General features: G+C 41.6%; 1 long non-coding RNA gene across 1 annotated transcript in view; it reads right to left on the bottom strand.

Annotated features, from left to right (window-relative positions):
- LOC110295883 overlaps window positions 1-9,483 on the bottom strand; it is a 79,073-nt gene extending 69,590 nt beyond the window's left edge. The window contains exons 1-2 of the long non-coding RNA XR_002378128.1: window positions 9,328-9,483; window positions 1,876-2,043 (exon numbers count right to left, since the gene is read on the bottom strand). This is a non-coding gene — a long non-coding RNA (uncharacterized LOC110295883). The remainder of the gene's footprint in view (window positions 1-1,875; window positions 2,044-9,327) is intronic.
- Window positions 9,484-9,599: the final 116 nt, after the last annotated feature.

Genomic DNA, 9,599 nt, shown 5'->3' with positions numbered 1-9,599 from the left:
AGAGAGAGAGAGAGAGAGAGAGAGAAAGAGAGAGAGAAACAGTGTAACCAAATACTTATTCAATGCTTGTGTGAGCCCCTTCCCTTCACGATCCACTTTTTCACCAGGGTCAGACTTGCAGGCTTAGCTGGCCTCCCTGGCTTAGCAGAGAAAGAACAGGGAAAGGAAAGTAAAATTACTGCTAGTGACAATTTTCTATACTGAAAATTAGTCCCTTGCTCAGCCATCAACAGAGAAGCTTCCTCCAACAGCAGAGACCCACAGCCAATCATTATGAGTTAGAGACCTTGAATACCCAGCCTTAAATGGAATGTCTCCATCAAATCCCTCCCCTTGGGACTCAGGAAACTATTCAAAAAGGAGGCAGAAAGATTGTAAGAGCAAGAGGAGATGGATGGCCCCAAGGAGACAAGGCCTTCTAAACAGAGCAGGATTAGCACACATACAAACACACACACACACACACACACACACACACACACACACACACTGTGGCAGCATGCACAGGGCCTGCACAGGACCAAGCCTAATGAGGAAGCAGCCTTGAGAGAACTGGACACAAGTTCTCACTCCTGATCAAGAAATTAATCTCCAATTCCCAGCCACTTAGGAAGGCAAAACTAGTTTCCTCCAGGACCATCTCACTGGGAATATAAACCACCTTTAAGGGCAGGCCCCATGCCGAGCAGTCAGCAGCCAACACAACGGATCCAGTGGAAGTCTTGGAGGTTTATTGTCTGAGACTGCTTTAGATGGGCATTTTTACATCACTGCTTTTTTGCTTACATGTTATGGGTCCATATTGTGTTTTTATAAGATGTATGTGTGTGTGTGTGTATGTGTGTGTGTGTGTGTGTGTGTGTGTGTGTGTATCTTTGTTTCTCATGCTTTTTCTTTGATTTCTTTTTTAATTCTGGGGTGTTTTTTTGTTTGTTTGTTTGTTTAATTTTGTTATATATTTCCTATTTGTTTTCTAATGGGAAAGTGCAGGAAAGTGTTGATTCGGATGTGAGAGGAAGTGGGATGATCTTGGAGAAGCTGCAGAAAGGGGAAGCTGTGACCAGAATGTATTGTATAAAATTTTTATTTTCAATTTAATAAAAGAGTGCGAATAGCCAGCAAGATGGGTCAGGGAGTAAGGGTACTTGCTGCCAAGCATGGTGATCTAAAGATGATTCCCAGGACTCACAGGGTGAAAGAAGAAAACTGATTTATAAACCACACACACATGCACACACACACACACGCATGCATGCACACACAAACAATTGATTTTTTTAAGATAACAAAACAAATAAAAAAAGTAAAGGAATAGCCCACATTTGTGGTCCTTGCATAGAAAATAGTTGAATTTTTATAGTGAAGTAGTCAACACTGAGGCTCATAAGCAAACATCTACATTATATTCACGTTCTTGCTCTGTCATGAGAAAGAGAAATCATTCTATATAAACAGGCAAAATGATTCCACGTGAACAACATACTTGGGACAACTTTCAACACCAAATTGGGACAGTGGCTTCCAGAACCAATTGAAAGCTTCATAAGTACCACTCCCCTGGGTCGCCCAGGAAAATGCAGGTGCTGATATGCCCAAATGATTCCTAAAATGACAATACTGTTCGCCTACCCTCATAACCAATTACTTAAGGAAAACTGGAATTGCTATATATTTATAACTCATGGAACCGATGAGTCATTGATGACACAAATTACAAGCATAATTAACGAGCCCAAGATGACACACAGACTCAAACATTGCATTTCCAAATAAAGCCACTTGCTCATTTCTTTATTTGTCATCTATGGAAGGAAGGCTTTGTCTCACGCTGAGAATATTTTTTTTTATTACAATGAACAGAATAGGTTTTTTTACCTTACACCGCGTCTGTAGACTGGCCTGGTCATTCAGGAATTCTTTAGAGCTCACGGCTGGGTGCTGTATGCTCTGACTGCGGCCTTTCTAGACAGTCACCAGCTTTCGAGGTGAGTGTGCTGCTCTGTCAGTGAGAGGAGAATGTAGGTCATCGCCATAATTAGCTAGCTTTTAATAAAGAGAAGATACTTATTATTTTATGATGAAATAACATAATTGTAGATGGCTTTATTGAGTAGCAGGGAGAAGCTGAGATCAATATGGGGCTAAAAGCCAATCAATAGTACCCTAGTACTCTGAACATTCCTCAAATCCATTTTCTGCATCACCTCTAAGAGCAAATCTCTAATTCTAAATTAGGTCTCCAAATCCCGTTCTAGGCAGCTCCTTCTCCCCAGTCTTCCAGCTCCATTTTGAATTTTCTCATGGCCATTCCTGTGATGAATATTTGAACATCCGTGCGCTGCTTCCATAACCTTAAGTGCCCAGCTTCCTGCTGGGAGTTGAGTCAGTCAAGCTGAATGAAGAGGAAGGACTGTGGCCATGGTGATTGACTCACAGGACTTGCATAAATTAAATTCCATTCATCATCTCAGTTGTCTCCGTCAAAGCTCTCTGCCCCTTTTCTAAAGGGCAGTGGGATTGTAGGCTGCATGGATGCAGAGAAATGAGAAGAGAAAGGGCACAAGATGGGCTTACAGGGCTTCAGGAAATCGCTCCCCCTCAGTAGCATCGTGAAGTAGTTCCATGATGAGAGAAAACTTTTTAGCATGAGGTTAGATGACAATTGTGAGGCATATTGGTGGCTTTTCCAAACTACAGCTCCTGAAACGGATACCCTCATTATAAATCGTATCTCATCTGATACGATTATATGACTATATTACCCCTGTCATGGGTTTCTTACCTGGCCCCTCATCCATCTTATTTACATCCCGCAAGCTGTTTTACACGCTGTGTCCTACCACAGCTCCTTAACCCCTGGTCGATAAGAACAATACGGTTCCTAATGACATCAGTCAATGATGAGGCATCCCGGAGTCAGGTGACTGGGTGTTGGCAACAATTGTGGAGTCTCCGTGCTGTTTGCCAACCAGGAGCTACTTCTGAGCGATTGATTTCTTGGGGTTAGCACAGCTTTATTGTGTATGCTCAAACTGCGTCACTAAAAGCTGTGGGCTCCGGATCTACAAAAGATGAGCATTCCTGACAGAGAGCCAACGGGTAACAGTGACAAATCTCAGCTGCACCACTCAGAAGGACAATATCCTGTTATTCACTCAACAGTATTTTTGGGTCTCATTTATTGAATTTGAGTAATAAACAAGGAGATTTAGATTAAATAGCTAATGACTGTGCCCCAATTTTTTTAAAGTGTCTCTCTTCCTCATTAAACTCCATTAAATCATAATCTTGGGTTATAAAAATTTTGTGGTTAACTTTCTTGTTTTTACCACTCAGAAAACAGGAGCTACAGGAAACAGAAAAATCCTCTTCCTAAACCAATATGTTATTATGAAACTGGAATATTTTGAATAATTTACAAGTGCTGAAATCATATATATATATATATATATATATATATATGTGTGTGTGTGTGTGTGTGTGTGTGTATTATATATACATATGTGTGTGTGTATATATATATATATATATATATTTCAGCCTAAAAACTAAGAAGCATTATCTTTTTACAAAAAGAAATAGAATAAACAGAAAAGATAAAGTATTTGAGCACCATCTCTAAGCAGAAAAGAATTTATTTCAAAACAAGTCAACAATTTTGAAAGTGGAGACATCTCATTCTCATGGCCCTGAGGAAGTTCACTAGCTCCCTGTATCAGCTACTTTCTGTTGCTATGATAAAACACCATGACCAAAAGCAACACACGCAAAGAGTTCATTTTGGCTCATGGTTCCTGGGAGTCTATAACATTAAAGAAGCATGGCAGCAGGTAGGTAGGGTAGGGAGCCAAGAAAGCCACAAGCCAGTGTAGAGAGACTGTATATTCCCAAAAGCCACCCCCAGTGACACACTTCCATCACCACCTAAAGGTTCCATTAACCTCCTCAAACCGCCCTAGCAACAGGAAATGAAGTGGCTCAAATACGTGAGCCTGTGAAAGACAGTTCCTATTCAAACCCACCACACTCTTCAAGAATACAGAGAGCGCTTCAGAGCCAAAGGTTCCTGCAGAGAACGGAAGACCTTCTTGTCTTGCTCCTTTTTCTACTTTCCTTGTGATGTCACTACCATTTAACCAAGTCCACAATCCATAAAACTAAAGGAATCTCCCTGGTGTCCTCTCCTCGTGGCTGTCACCTGCTATTGCACACCAACCATGATGACTTTATCTCTTAAATGTACCTGCATCAGGTTTCACCCTGGGCTTGATTGCATATGTCTATAATATGAAATATGTCCCTATCTGGTTTCCCTGTAAAGGACTGAAACACAATGTAGTCTCCACCAATTGTGGATATCATTTCAAAATGTCAAAAACCTCATACCTATGTTAATACAATGTTTCCAGGGTCGTCCAAGGTCCCAGAGTAATCCTGACACAGTTATCTCTCAACAACCAGAAAACATAATCGAAGGAGCACCAGCTATGACAGTGTATGCCTTCTTGACTGGTGAGGTGGCTCAGTGGGTAAACACTTGATGTGAAAGCATGAGGACCTGAGCTCAGATCCCCCATGTATGACATGGTAGCTCATGTGTCTGTATTGCCTATGCTCCTACAGGAAGATGGGAGGTAGAGACTGGATAATCCATGTAAGTTCACGGGTCAACCAGCCTGATGTGCACAAGAGCAAGGAATGACAGACCTTGTCTCAAACAAGGTGGGAGGTGAGAACTGACTCCCAAAGTTATCCTCTAACCTCCACATGTGTGTGTCCTAAATCTCTGTCTCTCTGTCTCTCTCTCTCTGTCTCTCTGTCTCTCTGTCTCTCTCTCTCTCTCTCTCTTTCTCTTCACACACACACACACACACATGGAAGGGTGTATACTCAGTCCATCGTTCTGTTTATCACACCCTCACCCCTAAGTCCTGACATATTGTAACTTTCGCCAGAATATAACATGTTTCCTTGATTCTTTCTTCTGGAGAATATCTTATGCTTTACCTGATAAACTCATATATTTGCCTTAGATGTCTCCTGCTCCCTCAATGGTATGGCTATAGATAAATGTTCTAACACTTGGGAGGCAGGTACCAGAAAATTAGGAGTCAAAACCAAAACCATCCTTAACTACATAAGGAATTCAAGGACAGCCTGAGTACACAGATCCTGTCTCAAAAACAAAACAAAACAAAAAAACAAAAAGAGAATTCTGTTCAACCCCACTCTTGTCTCTTTCAGCCTTCTGTAGTTCCACTAAGTCAGTCTACTTGATCCTTCTACCTCTGTGGTTTATATTCTTGCCATATTATGAATAAAGTAATACTTCAATGTTGTTTATAGCCGTAAGACCATTGACACCTTTGGACCATTAATCTGTTTGTGGGTAAAGATATTTATTACTGAACTTTTCAGCAATGAAAATGAAAACCTATTTGTGTCTAGAAAAATGAACAGATTTCTCAGGCAACAGGGTCATACATAGGAAGATGTCGGTGATGAAAGAGAGAAAATGAAGATGGGGAGGGAGTAAATTTGGGAAGTATAGCCTGGAACTTACAGTCTTCCAAACGAGAAGAGAGAAAACATTAGCAGGGAGATCATCGTTTAGAAAATATATTTTAATATTAATATGGGGCAGCACAGCAGTTCAATGGGTGAAGGTGCTTGCAGCTAAGCCTCATGACCTGAGTTCAATCCCCATAATCTACACAGCGGAATGAGAAAATCAGCACCTGCAGCTTGTCCTCCCGCTGCACGTGCACGTCATGAGGTGTGACTATACACATAAAACATACAAATAAATGTCTTATTTTATTATAATCATCAAAGAAAGTTTCTGACAACTGAAATGTATGGTTTGTCAGAACAATAAATGAGCAATGAATGATAAACTGTCTCCACAAGGCAGAATGACTGGCTCGTCAACTGAAAGAAAAATGCCGACATTGGGAAGTTTAGGCTTTGCTTTATGTGTTCTACTTCTGTTGCTGTTATTTCATCGTAATGTCTCCTGGGTATTTTAAGGGGTTATTTTTTTTTAAGAAATGCTTCTCTCTGATGACATTTTGTTGAGGATCTGAAACACATATCTTATATTTAACCACAGACTCCTGTATGGGTGCCTGGCAATTGCGTTTGTCATTCAAAAGAAGGAAGAGTTGATTTCATCTTCCAGGTCCAGGTCCTTGCCTGTCACCGAGGGAAGGCGAGGTAAGCACTCAAGGCCGAGCCCTGAAGGCAGAAACACAGCGTTAACTCTGACGAGGGAACTTAAAGCCAAGGACGTGCAAAGGAAACCATGGAGAAGATCTGCTTAAGGGATTGCTCATAAACCCATGCTTAGGTAGCCTTCCTATAAGAAATACCTGCCCAGGGAATGGTGCCACCCACAGTAGGCTGGGCTCTCCTACATCAATTAATAATCAAGACTACATTCCCTATCATCTTACTCCAACACTGAGTCTTTCAAGCACTCCATAATCCAGTGTATGTGTGTGTGTGTGTGTGTGTGTGTGTGTGTGTGTGTGTGTAGTGAAACATGACATCATTTGATCATTTGCCATAGTTATTTCAAAGTAGTTCACAAACTCAGATATAAAGGCTGACCTTTAAAAACTTTTTTTTTCAGCTAAGGAAGCCTATTAAAGGCTAGAGCATAGCTCATCAATAGAGCTCTTACCTTGCTTACATAAGGCCTAGTGTTCATCACCAGAACTTACAAGGAAAATCAAAACCAGACCCAAAGAGAAATGACTACTGATAAAAGAAAAATATAAAACATCTTATTCATCCCAATTGATACTTTGTTTTCTATTTTAAAAGTCTCCACAGGCTGGAGAGATGGCTCAGGAGATAAGGTGTTTATCACATAAGCATGAGAACCTAAGTTTCCAGCCCAGAAGCTACATTAAAAACCAGACACCGCAGTATACGCTTCTCTTCTGTAATCCTACTCGCCCTGCTGGGAGGTGGGACATGGAGACTGGAGAGTCTACAGAAGCATATGGGCCATCTTGCTACCGAAGAAGAGAGACCCAGTCTTAAACAATGAAGGTGAAGACGAACACCAGAGGATGTCCTCTGTCCTCCATGCACATACATGTGCCTTCTCACAGTCCAGCTACTACTGCTGCTACTGCTACTAAAACAGACACACACACACACACACACACACAATAAAACTCCCTAAGGAAAACAGTCTGGGAAAAAATAGTTATAATATATGCAAAGCCCAAAGGTTTGAATTCAGAATTATAAAAATTTAACTAGCAAAATAACTAGATAACTTAATTAAAAATAGGCATGAAACATTTTATTAAAGAAGAATCATGGGGATTGAAGAAACAGCTCAGAGGTTAAGAGCACCGGTTGTTCTTCCAGAAGACCCACATTTGGATTATAGCACCCACGGGGTGGCTCACAACTGTCTGTAAGTCCAGTTTCAGGGGATCCAACACCCTCTCCTGACCTCTTTGGGCACTTACACAAAGGCAGAACATCCATATAAATAAAAATAAAATGAAAAAAATTTTAAAGAAACACAAATGTCCAATAATCACATAAAGTAGTCTTCAGCCCCATTGGCTATCAAAAAAAAAAAAAAAAGACCAATTAGAGTCATAATGACAACACCCCATGCTGAGATGGCTGACATTAAAGGAGTGAGTACTCGCACTGAAGGGGAGGTAAAGCTGGTGAAGTATAATATGATCGCGATACCTACTTCACCCATGATAACAGTCTCAGGTCTAGATATTTATTTAAGAGAAGTGAAACTGCATGTCCTCTAAACATCTCTGCATATGAATGTTTACTGTAGTTTCCCTCATGACAGACATAAGCTAGGAACTGCTCCTTGTCCAGCATCAGAACCGATAAATAAGCTGGTGTACGGTCTGGTATACATTTAAGCATTGAGAAGAAACAGACCATGACTACGTGCAGCAGATGAACCTCAAAACGTCACTGTGGGGAAGAACAGCCAGACACGAAACAGTGTACACTGTACATTTATTTCCACTTACATAAAATACTGGATGAGATAAAGCTGGTGGGTTCCTGATGCCTGGTGTGGGGGTGTTTTTACATGGCAAGGTGTGTCTTTTACATGATGGGTGTGTCTTGTGCCTGGCTGAGCATTGGGGGACACAGATGTACCCATATTTCAGTGTGAGTTAACTACAAATTTAACACCCAGGCCTTTCGATGTTTGTATATGACAGTGCAGTAACATGTGGACAAAACAGCAGAGCTGGAGTCTTATGTGAGACGTGACAACCTCAGACATCAGACATTTTGGGTGGTTATTATCACAGGATTGAGTCATGTAACTGTACAATCCAAGTAACAAACCACAAACGCTTAGCCCATGTAAGGTTTAGCATTATCACAGTTCAATTCCTGTTGTCCCTACTTCTTTTATATTTTTCTATTTGAGTTGGAAGTAATTCCCACTAAGAGGCTTACACAGTGCAAAATGTACTAAGCCGAATGTTTATTTTGTTCATGGAACTCTTGATAGTTAAAGGTAGACAAGAGCTGTACATGTCTTTTCCCAGTGACTTCCTCTCTGGGACAAACGCCATAAAGAAAGCCAGTCTGTGATAGCCTTCCAGAAGGGAATGTCTGCATCTTTGTGATAGAGTTAGTAAGAGAGCTGTCAAAGACCCTGGAAAATAGGGCCTTTAAGGACCTGCATGCCGAGGGTTGGCTAAGTGAACAATGAAATGCATCCTGGTTAGAGGAAGGCTCCGTTCTCAACCCTCTTGGAAGCAAAAGCAGCAAGATACAAATGAGAATAAACACAGCTCCTCCAGCAAGACAAAGGAAGGAAACCTGGAGCAAACCAAACACAAACCTTTCCCTGGGCCCAGCTGCCAAAGACGGCCCTAACTGCTCAGAGTGAGAAACAGCCATCGAGAGTCAGCCAAGTAAGCAAGCTGCACACTGCTAAGTAATGTGTATTTTGTTAGTTGGTAGAATTTGGCATCCACCCACCCCTTACATTTAATACAAAGTCTGTTATACAGGAAACTTTGTCCAGCAGCAGTCACCTGCCTCCCTACTGAGATTCCCAAGTCCCAGAAGGGCTTGATCCCAGGCTCAAAGTCCTGTGAATAAATCCCCCTCTTCCCACTTAACCTCTGAGGCATGGCTGTTCCTGCGCTGCTCACTCTAACTGCAACAATCCACGATAGATCCTCCTCCTTTATCCTGAATAGCATGCTGTCTGTGAACACTCTGTTGGGTTCAGCAGAGACATCATAAAGAATGGCTTATATAGCATATGAGTCACATAAATTCATATTAAAACCAACTTACCAGGAAGGAACTCTGACCACACATTGCAAATGCGTTGTCACATCCCATTAGGAACTAATGAGACTGAGCATAGCGTCATATTCTCTTCCACTGAGATAGAGTTTGAGGCCAGCCTGTGATATGTGAGTCCCCGTCTCAAGAAAAGAAAGGAAAGGAGAAGAGAGGAGGAGAGAGGAGGGGAAGGAGAAGAGGAGGTAAGAGGACAAGAGGAGAGAGGGAAAGGGAGAGGAGAGGGAAAGGGAGAGGGAAAGGGAGAGGGGAGGGGAGGGGAG

The sequence above is a fragment of the Mus caroli genome, chromosome 6 (genome assembly GCF_900094665.2).
Source record: "Mus caroli chromosome 6, CAROLI_EIJ_v1.1, whole genome shotgun sequence".
NCBI lineage: Eukaryota > Metazoa > Chordata > Mammalia > Rodentia > Muridae > Mus > Mus caroli.
The sequence above is the reverse complement of the archived record's forward strand: the minus strand, read 5'-3'. Positions and strand labels throughout refer to the sequence as shown.